Consider the following 18,364-nt stretch of genomic DNA (forward strand, 5'->3'; position numbering starts at 1 on the left):
AATATGATGTCCCATGGAAATCATACTTCTTTCACCTCCTCCAATTATTCTCCCTAACCCACAAGTTCTTGAAAAGTTTAAGGTCACTCAAGCCCTATTGGCAAGCAAAGGTCTATGTGTGATCACATCTTGGAGATGTAGTCACATATTGACAAACCGGGAGAGTTGGGTGTCAAAGTCTTGAGAAAGTTGGTGGGTCAACTACTTTCTAAGTCACATAGTGAGTCCCTTTGGGACACCTATGAAATAGACTATGACAACACCCTTAATGATCTTATCTATTTGCCAAGATCAACGTCCCAAACTTTCAATGGACATTGACAATGATGACATTGGATATCTAGTAAAGCTCTCTCTGCCCAATGGAAAGGGATCGTCCATAGTCAACTTGGTTGACCAAATGGTAAAGAGAGAGGCTAAGTCTGTGATAGTCCCATGTTCCATTACCAAAGCGTCCATATGTTAAAATTCCAAAGGAAGGGGCATTGATTACGAAGCTGCCAAATTTACCTAAGAATGTTAAAGTCAATAAGTTTGACTCTACTTCAGGTAAAGTCCACTATCTAACTCTGCTAAGTTTCTATTCTGAGATTCTTGATACAAGATGTCACTGGGTCACATGTTGATGTTTAACAATCAAAGAAAACTAAAGAAACTTAAACAAAGAATACGATGAATCTAATCGCGTAGATGGATTTCTATCGCATAGTTTGAAGATCGGATTCTTGAGCTACTTCTTAGGAGTTATGATATATTGCTTAGGAATAGATAACAACAAAGTTTTCATGTGCTTTTGTACTGTACGGATATTTTTCCGCAAAGTTTTTAAAATTAAAGGAAAAAAATTTGATTTTATTTATTTTAAAATATCCTTACAATGGCATTTCTGAAAAATTTTATTGCTTATAAGATTCCATTAATAGCAAGAGTGGAAATATGAATTTGATTTTTCATTTGTGGTAGTGTCTAAATGTACCAAATAAGGAAAGACTCTCATCACTCAAGTGTCAGTTTGATAGAAACTTGGAATCATGCAAGTTGTATAGCATGATGAATGAGAACTTTCAAGCATTGGAAAAATTAAGACTAACTACTTGTTCACATTGATGTGTGAGTCAAGTAAAGGACTAAGGGATCAAGTACACTTTCTTGTGCACTCGTCAAATTCCACCACAAAAGATGGATAAGACTATTCGTCATGATTTACTAAGGTTTAGTAAATATGATTATACTTACAAGCTTAAGTATAATTATGAAACATTGGAAAATTTTCAATGTATGACAGAACGAATAAGAAGAATCAAATTCGGCAGAAGGATAAAAGTTTCTCAAATCTGAAAAGATGGGAGAGTACTTTAGTATCATGTTTTAAGATCATCTTAATGATTTTGAGACCTTATCACAATTCATCCTCTAAGTGCATTCTGATAGTTAAAAAGAGGAGTTATGAATTGTTGAAGTGTTTAAATCAAGAAGATGATTCATACTTAGTTCCAAAAACAATTTTTAGAGTTATAATCTAAGATTGTAACTTGAGTGACATGTCTTAAAGAAGGTTTAAAAAACACTTTTCAAATGTAAGAGTAAAAGTTTTCTACTCTTGTACATTTGAAATTGGTAATTTGTGATGTTTTGGATAAAACAAAGATCAACTAAGGCCAATTGTTTGAAGTGTTTATCTTGATAAAGAATCCGCACTATCTCTTGAATATTTGGCAAGAAAGTCTTATAGGTTAAGGAGACAGTGGGAGTCTAAAAAAATCCTTAAAGGGTTTCAAGAAGTAATCAAGAATAAAAACATGTATTTCATCACTAGCACACAACTAGAGGTTTATAACCTATCTTGTTGACATTTCTGTGCCCATTCCAGTTAAGTTGGCTATACATTTGAGTTCAACATGTTCTCAATTGTTTGCATAGCTACTTGGAAGCAATGGCAGGCCCTTGAGCTGCCAGGTGGCAAGAAGTTAAGATTGCACAAGTTCAATCCATATGAGTTAGGATTTGTCACTAACATAGTCTTGTGATTATGGTTTGACAAATTCATATGGATATGAACACACACACCATAAAATCTAAGGTTCATAATGTTTCTCTCCGATTCATGAAAATGATGGTGAGGAAACACTTTCACTAAGTAGATTTTAGCTAGATAGCAATATTGATATTTGCCTTCTCAAAGTCGTTAGTGGAGTGTGTGTGGTTAACCGGCACACTAACATGGACTTGTGAGAAGTGGAAAAGGTCTAAACAATCGAGACTATGATTACGGCATCCCTTTTCATACTTCTTAAAATTGCTTAGACACACCTGTGAGCTATCTAATATAAGGTGTATGATATTGATAAAGTTTTATCAAAGCAATCTAGTATCAGAAATCTGAACTTTGGTAACAAAGTCAATAAAGTATTGTTTTTTTCTAGAAGTTCAGTTGATTTATGAATACATGTCAAAGCTAGTGGGAGCATAAGTGTTATGCTAATAATCATAATGTTAGTGGGAGCATGATAATTATGATAAAGGTTGCAAGTTAGCAATGTTAATTATAGAAAACAAAAGGTTTCAATTGGGAAAAAGTTGTTTTGCTATAATTAAGGGAGAGGAAATTATACTTCATCTCAAATCTAAAAGCTTATATTGAGGTTTTAATCGTATTTAATCAAGGATATATATATGAATTTCATGTTTGAATGGCTCAACATGATGAAATTCTATATATGGGTCTATTATTTGCATTCTAAAATTCGATTATGATTACGACATCCCTTTTCATAATCTGAAATTATGAGAACTTGGCAAATAGAAATATTGTAGCAAAAGGACTGGTATAGTATCATGTCTTTATGTGAGACATCATGAATCGTGTCCCATACGCTTCAGATATAGGATCGATTGCATGTGCTATAATATTCATCATTTCTAAAATTTTCCAAATGCCTGGGGCATTAAGATGGAAAAAAGGTCAAGAATTGGATATGACTAAAAGGATTATGCAATTATTGAGGACAATCTAAGGTTTACCAAAGATTGGTTGCTTAAGGACAGCTGGAAGTATAATGTTAATTCTGGATGGACCATATTGACATAATCTGTAAGGAGGCAACTCTTGTTCAGAAGTGATAGTCAAAATAGAACATGGAAATGTTTCAAAGTTAGAAATTGTTCAATATGTGTAAGATTAGAAAAACTTAATGCAATAAGGATGTCTCCACGGATTTGATCTCCATTGGAATACTCTGTAATGTTTGTTAACAAGTCTTTGTGACTTTGAGCATAATCATTACAAGAGGATCAATGCATATAATCTTAGAATCTAACAGATTTCAGTAAATGGCATGAATTTGGAATTCCTGCATTTGCAGTAAGGAATTGGGAGTGTGAAATGAGAATCATTGGAATTATGTTCAATTGATCTCTTTCACAAAGTAAAGATCATAGACAAACTTAGCTTGCATACATGGTGTATGGCATGACTAGTGTTTAGAAAAAAAAACATAGTGCACATGCTTGGAGCATGGGACAACTATTGTTTTTTTAATTCAAGTATAAAGTTGATAGTTGAAACAGTATGCAATGGATAATGTGTAATCATATGGTGATAAACGAAAGGTGTTTTGTTTATATTCATAAGTTCTGAGACCATATTGGATTCAATTATTCTTGTGTTTCATTTTGCATGTTTTGACTTCCAGAGTAACTAGGTCGTTCTTCCTGAATGATTAAGTTATTCAAACCATCCACAGTCGATAATACGTTGGAAGTAGGTACTAAGGCAAGACTGTCATGAATTGGGTTTGTAGATGTCCAAGGTATGGGACATTGCCAAGAGGTGCTACAACATTCATGAGTGTTCATAAGTTCTGAGTATTGGACTCAACCCACGCTCATTGGAATCAATTCATGGATTTTATCACGAGTGATCACGAGACGATAATATCTTATATTCTTCAAACCTAGAGATATGAGTTGTTACTGTGAGTTGGTTATACATTGATTGCACGAAAACACATTGGTAACTCGATGTTATAAAACGTGCCTATGTGTATGATTCAACAAGTAGTAGAACAAGCTATATGAGTTGAATTTTATCCATTCCTTTTACCTTCAGGATAAAAGCGATATCTGTGGGCCCCTCGATGATTTGGTGATGACAAATGTAAATACTCGGCCAGGCCTGGACTGATTTGATTTGTTCAATTAGTCAGTCGTCATAAATCGGAAATCAGGAAACAACAAATGGACAGAGAGAATGATTATAATCCATGTCTCAGTCCATATGATATCTATAATGGAGGAATATATGATCCCTTATCTAATGGACAAGCCATTGACAAAGGTTAGAGATCATCGGCAAGGTCAGAGTTCAACAGAAGCTTTTGAGAGCTACAATTTCTAGTTGGTTCTTGAAGTCATACTTGCAATAATAGTTTTAGACTTATCCAAGTGGGAGACTGTTGGATTAATATCTAAGTCCATAACTATAATTGGTAAGACTTGACTCGACCCGACATGGTCCATTTGGATTGCATGGCATCATGCATTTGGATAGACTAAAATGAGAGAAATAACACTTAAGGTTGGTTAATATATTATAAGTTCTAATATATTAATAAGATTATTTAACTAGTATTGATCAAGAATTAATCTAGAATTAATTAAATGATCAAAAGAAGACTAATTAGACATATGGGTTGATTGTGTAAATCATCCATACTTGTATAGTGGGCTAATGCTCCATGGATTGTCAAGTTGGGCTACAACTCATAAGATGCTCCATGGATGCTCTATGGTATATTTGAACCTATGGATCCAAGGAAATGGAAATCCATGAAAATTAGGGTTTACCCTAATTGTCACTAACTATATATTGATCTTATTCTTGAAGAAAATCGGCCACTATGTGTGTGAGAAAGGGCTAGCAGCTTTTATGAAGTGTTCCAATTTCTCTCAAGTGATTCCATGTGTATTTGGTGTTGTGTGAACCATTCGAGGTGTCACACTTGGGGCACTAGGCACTCAAGCTTCATGAAGACTTTCTACATCAAAGAGGTATGTAAATCTAACTTTATATATTCATATAAATCAATGTTATTATGCTAGTTAGGATGAATACCTTGGAAAGTTCATATTTGCATGTATAATAGAGAAAACATAGATCCAAGGTATTTAGGGATGCATGTACACTTAGGAGTGTTAAAGTGCTCAAAACCCAACAAAAATACTGCATTTTGACCCTCATAATGAGTTTTGTTTGAAAATTCGTCCCATGTGGCACTTAAGGAAGAAAGTCGCCATGCATGAGTATGTTGGGCGTAAGGTCGATGAAAGAAAACACCGCCGTTCGGGAGAATGTTGGGTGTACACTAGTGTACATTAGGCGTACTCAGTCTGGATATAATCCATAATGTTTGGGGTTTGCATACTTTTTAATCCCCTCTATAGCCTCAAGACCTTTCCTTTCATCAACCTCCATCACTCAGCTCAACCTTTACAAACCCTTACCTCTTGTGTAGACATTTTGACCTTGTTTGTGGGTTTTTGGTGACCTTGAAAGGAGGGGAAGGTGGTGGAATCATCTTGGGAACTCAAATGGAGCTTAGATCAAGAAGTACCCCCCTAGATATCATTTGGAGGTAAAAAGCTCTGACCTTGATGAATATTGCTCTTAGTTCTTGTTGTGCTTATCTTTCATGCATTTTGGTTCCTTTTGCATAGTGTTCATGAGTATGGTCTACTCTAGACTTTATGAGAAGTCATGTCTGAAGTTTTGGAGTAACTTGAGTCATAAAAATGGGTTCTTCGTCGTTAATACCCTTTCATGTATGAACTAGTAAGTCTTAATGGGTTAAGAAGTTAGGGTTTTTGGTATTGGACACTTTATAGCCATTCAAACTCATAAAGTTGGAAACTTTATGACTTAGAACATCATTTTCGTCATGGATCTGAGTTTTGGACGGAAGGGCTTAATGGGTTAAGCTCATATTAGATTTAGGATTGGACAACGTACGTTGGGCGTACCTAGAGGTATGTTGCATGCATGTGAACATCTCCCCGTTTTTTGGTCAACATCAGAGTACGCTAGGCAAACTCCGGTTACGCCAGGTGTAATCTGTTGCGAAGACGTGTTGACTTTTGGACTTTTGAGCATAGACTCTATTTGTTTATTAGGTGACCTGTAGAGCTGGTAATCAGAAAAGTGTGTTGTTCAACTATTCTTTAGAGTGAGAGGTGAGTTTTCCTCACTGTATTGTGGGTCGAAGGCACCAATGTCGGCCTACTAGATTATTTATCTGGGTTAGGATAGTATTATATTGGTATGTGGTTGATTAGTAGATCAGTATGATTATCTATATTTGTTGATTTGGTGTTTATGTTTATCTATTACATATATCGACATAGTATGGTTGGGTTGAGGTTATACCGTTGTGTGCGGTAGCCAACAAATCAGGGAGCAATCCAGACATACATTGTGGGCCCTGATGGCAATCCAGATTTATGGTGTGGGCTCGGGAGCAATCCAGACATAATTTATGGTTGTCGAGGGAAAGCCAGATTTATGATGTGGGCTCGGGAGCAATCCAAATATGAGCTGGGGGCCCGATAGGCATGCCAGACTTATTGTAGGCTCAGGGGTAATCCAGTCGTTTAGTTGTGGACCTACTATATGTTGTTATATGTATGTGTGTGTTGGTACCTTGGAGGAACTCACCAAGCTTTGGCTTACAGTCTTTAGTTTATTGTTTTGGGTACTTTTGAGGATAGTGGGAAAGCAAAAGCGTGATCGTGAAATAATGATTTTGAAACAATGAATCTTTTATGTAAACAATGTTGGTTAATGGTTTATTTTTTGAAAATTTTAAATTCTTTGATTTTTGGAGTGTTACAAGTTGGTATTAGAGCCTTGGTTTGAGAGAAATGGATGAACATTCATGTGAATCCGCACTCAAACTAGGAAACTGCAAAAGTTATTAAATGGTTTTCGAAAATTGTTTTAAAAACCAACCAAGGAAGGATATGATGTGTACAATCAGTTGGAGCAATAAAATATACCCCAAGTTACTGAAACTGTTATTTGTTGTGATATGGTAGAACAACCGCCTAGTTGTAGGGTAGGGATCTTCAGGAATTGCATGATAGAATTACCTGATGCACGGTGCCTTATTTACTATAGAGTTTTCTTTCTTATTGTTGTAAGAGTAATTCAGGTGTGAATTAACTATTAATTGAAAACTTTAAGTCACATGCTTCATGGTTTAAATAATTTTAGAGTGCAGGAGTTAATCCTATTGCACAGCTCTAATCTGAGTCCAACCATTGAAGGGTTGAATCTTTTAATCTTAGATTATTTAAGTTAGGTTGCATGTGATGGTATTCATGTAGTAGTTAACTGGCACCAATGGGGGTCGTTTGTCAATTGATGGTAGGGTGAGGTGTGGGCCCTAGGATAGCCTAGGGAGTATGTAGTGCTCATGATGCGCTTTTAGCAAGTATTGTAAGTTCCAGGGATGAGTTATGTGTAAGCAGCCGGCCAGTTGAGGAATGTCTACTCTTTCTCTAGGGAGTGAAAATAGGATGTATGTGTATCCTAGTTGTTGTGTCTGCTTGGGTGGTTATGATGATTGATGAGACAAATACAGGTAGGTGTGGAAGGTAGTATGGGCCTGGATTACTAAAAGCATAGGACCCGTATGCATCTCAAGAAAGTCACAAACCTCGAGGGTTTGTATGTCTGAGATGGTCGTAATTATATATGTATTGTGGCATTTTGATGTATTTTTGTTCGCTTCCAGTATTGAGTTCATAAGGGGATCTCGTTCTGGATCTAGATATGATGGTCAGGATAGGTTGGGGTTGACTGTTGATCAGATACTGGATATGACTATGGTGGAGATTTTACAGATTTGTAGGAAGAACTATCTGGTATCATGGATAGGATCATTGGAAGGCTAATTGCCATGTTCGAGGAGCGAACTACAGCTTTGCAGACTGTGAAAGGTGCTACTGAGATGACTACTATGGGAGATTTTGATGTGGGACTGATGGGTTTTAGCTATAAGAACATCCTATGTGCTCATACAAACACTAAAGCTTGGATCTAGGTTTCTCTATTGTACATGCAAGTTATCCAAGACTATAAACCCTAGATCTAGCATATGATAATCAATATAACATATAAATTAGGGTTTAGATCATACCTTGATTGTTATGTAGCAATAACAATCTCAATTCTCCTTGTAATGACTTTAGAAAGCTTAGAGTCACAAATGTCACTCCTCTAATGGCTCACAAACACCAAGAGCAAGAGGATGAAGAGGAGAAGAGAAGGAAGCTGCCCAAAACGTGTGGAAACCCTAGAAAATTAGTTCACCACGTTTTTGGAGCATAATGGTTCTATATATAGTGAGGCTATTAGGGTTATCTAACAAGGAAACCCTAATTTGGATGCTTAAGCCCTAAGCAACCCATGGACTCCTTTCCTTAAAGGCCTTGGACGATTTCTAATGGGTTTCCCCATAGAATTCGTCCAACCTTATAATATAAGGCAATCCATGGCCCAATTGCAATTATCTTATAATTACAATTCCAATCCCTTAAGTTTAATTAATCTCTTTTAGTCACAAACTTAATTCTTATTAATTCTTGACTAATATTAATTAAACAATATGATTTCTCCTTTAATATATTATTCTCATAATATATTAATAAATCATATTTAATCCTTTTTCTCCATAATTCATCCTATCAAGTTGCTTTGGTGAAGGCAACCCAAAAGGACCATTCACCATCGGGTCAAGTACATACCAAAATAGTTATGGACTTAGACACTAATCCAACAGTCTCCCACTTGGATAAGTCTAATAACTATTCTGCGTATGACTTCAGATCCTGATATGCAATCGTAGCTTTCCAAAGCCGCTGTCAACTCTGATCCTATCAGATACGCGTGTCCTTCAGATAAGGGATCATATATTCCTCCATTCTAGATATCGTATGAGACATGATTTCTAATAATTCTCTCTGTACTATTTCTCGACTTCCGATTTATGACGACTGACTAATTGAACAACTCAAATTAGCCCTAGCTCGGCCGAGCATTTACGTTTTTCATCACTAAATCATCGAGGGGCCCAAAGATATCGCTTTTATCCTACTTTGGATCAAAGGAACAGATAAACTTTGATTCAATGCTCGCTTGTACTTACTCACCGAATCACACACAACAATATGTTTTATGACACCAAGTTACTGGTGCGTTTACATATTATCAATGTGCAACCGATTTGCAAGATACAACTCACACATCTCGGTTTCAAGAATATAAGATGTTATCGTCTCACCAATCACTCGTGATACAATTCATGGAGTGATCCAAGTGAGCGTGGGTTTAATCCAATGCTCAAATCATATTCATAAGCACTCATGAACGTTACAGCAAACATTTGCTTATGTCTAATGCTCTTTAGACAATCCGCACACCAATTCACGACAGTCTTCATTCATACCTACTTCCAACATATGAACGATTGTGGCCCATTCGAATAATTTGACTATTCTAAACCAATTAAATTATCCAGGAAGTCAAAACATGCAAAATGAAACACAAGGATAATACTAATCCCATATGGCCTCAAACCTTTGAGTATAAATAAAACATCTTTTATTTATCACCATATCGATTACTCATTATTTGTTGTTTCGGGTAATCAACTTCTTACTTGAATTATCACACTTGTCCCATGCTCTTAGCATGCACACAATGTTTACCTATGGTTCTTACTTTGTGAAATAGATCAAATGAACACATTTCCAATCATACTCATTTCACAACTCCTAATCCATTTTCATAAGTGAAAGAATATCAAATTCTTGCCACTTATTGAATATGCTAGATTCTAACATTTTATGCAACAATCCTTTTGTAATGTCACTGCACTAAAGTCATAATGACTATTGCCAATGAAATCACAAAGTCCTCTATCGGAGATTGTTACAATACAATTCCTTAGATATGATGTCTCTCACTCAAAGTACATTCCTTTGAACATCCTTTTGCATAAAATTTCTAATCTAGACATTGATTTTCAATATCCAACTCCCAATATGGAAACCTTTCCATACTTACCATATGACAACTCATTCTCAATAGAATCTTATCTAATCATAATAATGTCGATATGGTCCATCCAATATCATGCTTCCAACTACTCACAAGCGACCAATCCTCGGCGAACTTTGGATTGTCCTTTGATAGTTGTTTAATTATCTTAGTCAAAACCGATTCTTGTCCTTTTCCCTCTAAATGCACTAGACATTTGGAAAATTTTAGAATGGTCAAATATTATAGCATTTGCAATCGATCATTTACCCGAAGCGTATGGGACACGATGCATAATGTCTTACATAAAGATCTGATACTTTATCAATCTTCTGCCATAATATTTTATGTGCTATGTTCTCACAATTCGAACTATGAAGAGGAATGCCGTAATCATAATTGAAATTTGAAAACACACTATGTATCCTTGACTAAATTTATTAACCTAAGCCTTTAGATTTGAAATGAAGCATAATATTCTCTCCCTTAATTATAGCAAAGCAACTATTCAACCCTTACAACTATGCAAGGTATGACTCTTGTTTTCTATAATTAATATTGCTAACTTGCAATACTTGCCTTAATAATCATACAATCATAACATTTATGCTCCCACTATCATGATGATTATTATAAACATAACACTTATGCTCCCACTAGCTTTGACATGTATTCAGAAACCATCTTATCTTCCAGAAAAACAATACTTATTGAATTTCTTAAGTCCATGTTTCTAATACCTAATGCTTTGATAATCCTTTATCTAAGCTTATACACCTTTTCCTTAGATAGCTCATATGTGTGTCTAAACAATTCAGACTAATTGCCAAATCTCATAATTCGAATCATGGAAAGGGATACCGTAACCATAATCGAATTCGAGAATACAATTTTTACAATCACTATCTTTTTAAATTATTTTTTAGTGAAAGCAGTTCCTCACAGTCATTTTCATGAAGGTGGGAATCTTATGACACTTAGATTTTAATGGTGTATGTGCTCCTATCCATGTGAATTTGTTAAAACCAAAGTTTATGACAAATTCAAACTCATATGGATCGAACTTTCTTAATCTTGATTTCTTTGCCTTATGGTAACATAGCTGCCCACCATGTCTTCCAAGTAGTTAAGCAGCTCACCTTTTCCTATCAATGTACTTTTCATTGATCAAGGTCCTTGCCTTTTATGCATTCAAATGAGAAGTCATAGAACTCACATGCATAATTAACTTAGATGGAACGACACATAAACAAAATAATGTCAACACGATAGGTTGTAAACCTCAACTCGTGTGCTAGTGATGATTGATAAGGTTTGATTTGTTCTTGAAACCTTTCAAGACCATTAAGACTCCCACTGACTCCTTGACATATAAGATTCTCTTGTCAATAAACATTTCTTGACAAACAAATATTCAAGAGTTAGTGTAGTTTTTATCAAAACACTTCATAAATTGGTCCTAGTTGGTCTTTGTCTTATCCAAGACATCACAACTTTCCACATTTGATGAACGTTATAAACCATCCTAATACTTGTCACTCAATATCACAATCTTAACTCTAAGACTTGTTTTGGAACAAAGTATGATTGACTTCTTGATTTAACCATTTCTTCAATTCTTGATTCCTCTTCTTAGACATATAATTGCACTAAGACTCACTTAGAGGATCAATTGAGATATGGTTCTTAATCATTAAGACATATCATAAAGCATAAAAGGTACTTTCCCTTCTTAGAATGGAGAAACTTTTATCTTTCTGCCTACTTGATTCTTCTTATTCGTTCTGCTATTGATTTAAACTTTTTCAATCAATTCAGAATTACACTTAATCTTATAAGTATAATCATATTTACTAAACCTTTAGTAAATCATGACGAATATCTTGTTACTCTTATGGTGGACTTGATCAACACGCAACCTTGTGTACTCGATCTCCTAGTCCTTCACTTGACACTTTGTCAATGAATTAGTCTAATTTCCAAATATGAAATTTCTCATTCATCGTGCAACCAAGTTGCATGATTCCAAGTTTCTTTCCAATTGAAGCTTGGGCAATGAGAAACTCTTCATATTTGGTAAATTCTCGACATTTCCACAAACAACATAATTATGAATCAAATCCATTATTGCTAATAATAGAAACATTTTAACATCAATTTTTCATACACGCCATTGTAAGGATAAATAAATAAAATTTAAAATCAAAATTTATTTTATTGCGGAAAAATTTGTCCTTACAATGCAATTCATTGAAAAACTATGCTAATACATCTTTCTTAGCAATCTTATTCTAACTCCAAGTAGTAGCTCAAGAATCTAATCTTCAAGTAATGCGATCGAAATCCATTCCTTCACGGTTAGATTCTGCTCACTTCTTCCCTTAAGCTTCCTTTCTTTTCTTCAATCCTTCAAAACATCAATTGTAATCTTATCACATTATGGATTGAGAATCTAGAATAGAAGATTAAAAGAGTTAGTCAATGGATTTTTACCTAACGTAGAGCCATACGTTTTGACTCTCCCATCTCTTAGATCTCTTAAGTAAATAGGGCAGCTTCGTCTCCAATGCCCCTTCTTTTGGCAATAAAAGCAAGTTGACTCTTTTGGAACAACACATGGAACTATTTCAGATATTGCCTTTCACCTATGATCAAACTCTTTGATCATGGCATGTCTTTCGTTGCCATTGCCTATATCCATAGAGGTCTGGAAGGCAGATTCACCAATCAACTTTGCTTTTCCATTGCGCCAAATCATTGCTGATTCAGCGGCAATAAGCATGTAGGTGAGATCTATAAGGGTCACGTCGTGGTTCATCATATAGTACTCTCTTACGAACTCACTATACAAGTTAGGAAGTGACTGAAGAACCCAATCAACAGCCATCTCCTCACAGACAACGGATCCCAACATTCTTAACCAATCAATGTGTGACTTCATCCCTAGGACGTGTGCACACACCGACTTTCCTTCTTTATGTTTACTTGCCAAAAGGGCTTGAGTGAGCTTGAACTTTTCAAGTCTTCGAACTTGTGGGTTAGGGAGAACAATTGGAGGATGTGGAGGAAGTGAAGCATGATCTCTTGTTCCTCGATCGAATCGTGGAATATCATCTTCATGTGGAATGTTTGTTCCACGGGATTTGGGAAGACCATAGTTGTCATACTTTGACATCTATAAAGCTGGAGAAAACAAATTCAAGTTAGTTGATTGATTGATTCCTTATTAAATCACCCAAATGAGATACTAAGGCTAGGACCCAACACAATATGCTACAACCTAGAAAAGGGATGTCGTAATCTAGTTGCAGAATATTTGAAGGTAAGTGAATGACGATTCACTAATTTCCACCATGAAAAACGAAAAAGAAATTTAAGTTTTAAATCTATGAAAACTCCTAGATCCTTTGAGATACATTGAACATTTCAATGGCATGTTTAAATCTCGATATGCCCCTCTAGTTTGCAACTGGGATGCTGAGGATCACAAAGCGGGTGTGAATAACCATGCAAACTTACATGGTGCCCTCACATGTTACAGTCACCTATTCGATGTGCTGGTAAACCACACACGCTCCACAGAACTATGACAAACATTGAGTCACCCTTTGCTACCTTTTCTTAGAACCATTTAGTGTGCCGGTAAACCACACACGCTCCACTAACGTCTTCGCAAGGGCACAAAGTGTAATTTCATGGAATTGCATCAATTCACTTTTGCCTAAGTAACTAAGATTAAGAATTTGTAAAACATTTAGTTACTTTTGTACTTCATTATACTTATAATGGAAGGTTTTGTCCTATCCTACCAGTTCGGCTAACGACCCTCCACTAGTCAAGAGTGCGGTGGGTAAGAGTGGATACCCACTCAATCTCCATTTTATAGGCAATTTCCTTAAACACCCCTTATAGACCAGCTTCGTGAATGAGGCCTACTAACAGTAAGACTGACTTTTACTCATACATATATATAATGTTAGAATTTTAATGTTATATATAGTATATGGTGTATTTTACACTTTTAAAATACTAGGTGGTCTAATTTAACAATTATACTTTTAATTCAATTAAATTGTAAACCTAAACTTTTATGGATTTATTAAACCTCCTTTAATTATACACCTTAATTAATTAATAAAACCATAAGGATGTGATTTGAACTTTTCAAAACAATACTAGGGTTTTAGAATTTAATATTCCTAAATTAAACCTTTTAATGAACTTTTAAATTCTAAAACTTGAGGGCAAGTTTTGAAACATTTCAAAACATTTAGGTTTAGAATTTAAATATACATCAAAATTAAACTTTTTAATCAAAATTTAAATTCCAAAACTTGAGGGCAAGTTTTGAAACCTTTTCAAAACATTAGGGTTTCAACTATTTAAATTTCAAAACTAAACTTGTGAGTTTAAATTTAAACTATAAAACCTAAAGGGGAAAAATTGAAACTTTTCTTAACACAAGGATCAAATAACAAATAATATATAAATTAAACAATTACTTTTATCATTATCTATATTTGACCTAATTTTTCAATTTCTTGCAAACTAAGTTACCCAACTAATACAAATAATCCAATCTTTATCATATAAGGAAGTTATTATCTAATCAATTGGTAATTATGTTGTGTTTTGGCAAGGATATTCATTAAGAAACAATAAAATTCGTATTTTATAGGTTTAAAACGAATATGGTAATAATCCTTAAGCAAAACAACAACAAAATCCGAAGTTTCCTCTTCTGACGCTCCGACTCGCCGAGTCACACTTTGGAACTCGCCGAGTAGGGCTGACTCGCCGAGTCCAAGTAGTGACTCGCCGATTCAGGTCAAACAGTAAGCCATAATTCGATTTTCAGCCACATAATGCATCAATACAATAGAAACCAATCATGGCTCTGAAACCAATGATGGGTTTTAGCTATAAGAACATCCTATGTGCTCATACAAACCCTAAAGCTTGGATCTAGGTTTCTCTATTGTACATGCAAGTTATCCAAGACTATAAACCCTAGATCTAGCATATGATAATCAATAGAACATATAAATTAGGGTTTAGATCATACCTTGATTGTTATGTAGCAATAACAATCTCAATTCTCCTTGTAATGAATTTAGAAAGCTTAGAGCCACAAATGTCACTCCTCTAATGACTCACACATACCAAGAGCAAGAGGATGAAGAGGAGAAGAGAAGGAGGCTACCCAAAACGTGTGGAAACCCTAGAAAATTAGTTCACCACGTTTTTGGAGCATAAGGGTTCTATATATAGTGAGGCTATTAGGGTTATCTAACAAGGAAACCCTAATTTGGATGCTTAAGCCCTAAGCAACCCATGGACTCCTTTCCTTAAAGGCCTTGGACGATTTCTAATGGGTTTCCCCATAGAATTCGTCCAACCTTATAATATAAGGCAATCCATGGCCCAATTGCAATTATCTTATAATTACAATTCTAGTCCCTTAAGTTTAATTAATCTCTTTTAGTCACAAACTTAATTCTTATTAATTCTTGACTAATATTAATTAAACAATATGATTTCTCCTTTAATATATTATTCTCATAATATATTAATAAATCATATTTAATCCTTTTTCTCCATAATTCATCCTATCAAGTTGCTTTGGTGAAGGCAACCCAAAAGGACCATTCACCATCGGGTCAAGTACATACCAAAATAGTTATGGACTTAGACACTAATCCAACAGGGACATGGCTCGGAAAGATAAGAAGGTCTCATTCAGCAAAGGAAGAAGAGGCTGAGGCTGTTAACTTGGGTACTAGGAGTCAAGGGAGCTATAAAATTTGCGGGAAGTGTGGGGGAGCCCATGGGTTAGCATGCCACAAGTTCAAATGTTATAAATGCGAAGAGAGGACATGTGTTTCCCGAATGCAATAAGGATTGGATGTGTTTCCACTATCACCAGCCGGGTCATCTCAAACCTAACTGTCCTACATGGGTAGTGGAGGGAGTGGAAGCCCGGATATCCGTATTCCTGCGGGAGGTCAAGGTTGAAGCGCAAGAAATCACAGGTATGAAATTTTGATCTTGGTTTGATTTTGAATGGATAGCATTCATGTACTACTTTTTTTAGAATTATTATGCTAGTATAAATAGGTCGTAATGGGTTAGGATTGCGTCTTGGAAATCTTTAGGGTACCTTATCCGATTGATTTGATTCCTATCCCTATGGGGGATATGTGTGCGATAGTGGGGATGGATTGACTAAGCAGGTTTGGTACTATGACCAACCGTGAGGGTCAATGGGTGGTGGTTTGAACCCCAAGCGGGGGAGAACTAGTTAACTAAGGGGAGGGTACCAGGAGCGGGTCAGCTCTTGCTCTACTACCAGGGCTTGGCAGTATTTTCAGCACATTTGTTTGGACTATCTTACCTATGTGGTTGATACATGGGTTGAGAAGCAGGCATCAGTTACAGATGTGCTAGTTGTTTGGGAGTTTGTTGATGTGTTTTTGGAGGAGTTACCCAGTGTGCCTCCTGAGAGGCGGGTTGAGTTTAGAATTGATTTTTTCCAGGGGCAGCTCCAATTAACAAAGCACAGTACTGATTGGCACCATCGAAGATACAAGAGTTGTCCTCTCAGCTTCAGGAGTTGTTAGGCAAGTAGTTCATCAGACCGAGAAGTTCGCCACGGGGAGCATCGATATTTTTCGTCAAGAAGAAGGATGGTTCGCACTAAATGTTCAATGATTACTGGGAGTTGAACAAGTTGATGGTGAAGAACAGTTATCCCTTTCCACGGATTGATGACCTCTTTGATCTGTTGTAGGGTGCATTTTTTGTTCTCTAAGATCGATTTGAGTTTAGGGTATCATCAGGTGAGGGTTAGAGAGGAGAACGTGGAGAATACCACATTCTGGACTCGTTATGGTCATTATGAGTTTGTGGTGATGTCATTTAGGCTTACGAATGCGCCTGTGGTGTTTGTCGATATGATGAATCGGGTGTGTAGGCCGATGCTCGATCGATCAGTATTGTTTTCATTGATGATATCTGTGTTGGGTTTTGAGCAATCTAACACTTCCTAAGTGTGCATGCAACCCTAATAAACCTTGGATCTATGTTTGTCTAAATACATGCAAAATAATAATTTTTCCAAGGTTCATAACCTATCTAACATGGCATGGGGTACTTTTAAACATAAAAGAATTAGATGAGATTACATACCTTTTGATGATGAGTTCAATTCCTAAGGAGTTTGAGGGCCAAGCACCAATAGTGTGAATGCCTCAAATGGAATCACAAATCACCACAAACTCTTGGAAAACTTTGAGAGAGAGTATACAAACTTATAAAGTCGGTCACACACAAACACACACACTAGTGCCACTAGTGGCTATTTCATGCAACATAAGCATGCTTATATAGTGTACATGATTAGGGTGAAACCCTAATAACCCATGACCTTTCCTTTTCCAAGGATCCATGGGTTAAAAGCTCCATGGATCATCCATGGACTTCCATATAAGCCTAGCCCATTAACAAATGAGTGTTAGCCCACACTATATAAAACCAATAGCCCACAATCTAATTAGTCTTCCTTTTAATCTCTAAATTAATTCATAATTAATTTAAGACTAAGACTAATTAAATAACATGACTTCATATTAATATATTATAACTTATAATATATTAATAAACATATGTGTATAACTCTCATAAAATTATCCATAAATAGTTTGGATGAAATGTAACCCAAATGGACCATGCCGGGTCGGGTCAAGTATGTACCAAATAAGTTATGGACTTAGACACCTTATCCAACAATCTGGGTGTATTCCAAGACTATGGAGAAGCACGAGGAGTACCTTCGAGAGCTTCTACCGGTTTGGAGGTGAGAACAACTGTATGCCAAGTTCTCAAAGTGTGAGTTTTGGTTTCAAGAGGTTCAGTTCTTGGGATTTGTAGGATATTATCGGAGATTTATTCAAAAATTCTCCAAGATTGCAGTACCCTCACTCGTCGGACAGGAAGGGCGTGGATTTCTGTTGGGGGGGCTAAGCAGCAGGCCACATTTGAGACACTGAGGCAAAAGTTGTGAGGCACCAGTTTTGACCATCCCTGAGGGTATTGATGGCTTTGTGGTATTTTTGTGATGTATCTGTTGGATTAATGTCTAAGTCCATAACTATAATTGGTAAGACTTGACCCGACCCGACATGGTCCATTTGGGTTGCATGGCATCATGCACTTGGATAGACTAAAATGAGAGAAATAACACTTAAGGTTTATTAATATATTATAAGT

The sequence above is a fragment of the Lactuca sativa genome, chromosome 9 (assembly GCF_002870075.4).
Source record: "Lactuca sativa cultivar Salinas chromosome 9, Lsat_Salinas_v11, whole genome shotgun sequence".
In the NCBI taxonomy this organism is placed as follows: Eukaryota; Viridiplantae; Streptophyta; class Magnoliopsida; order Asterales; family Asteraceae; genus Lactuca; species Lactuca sativa.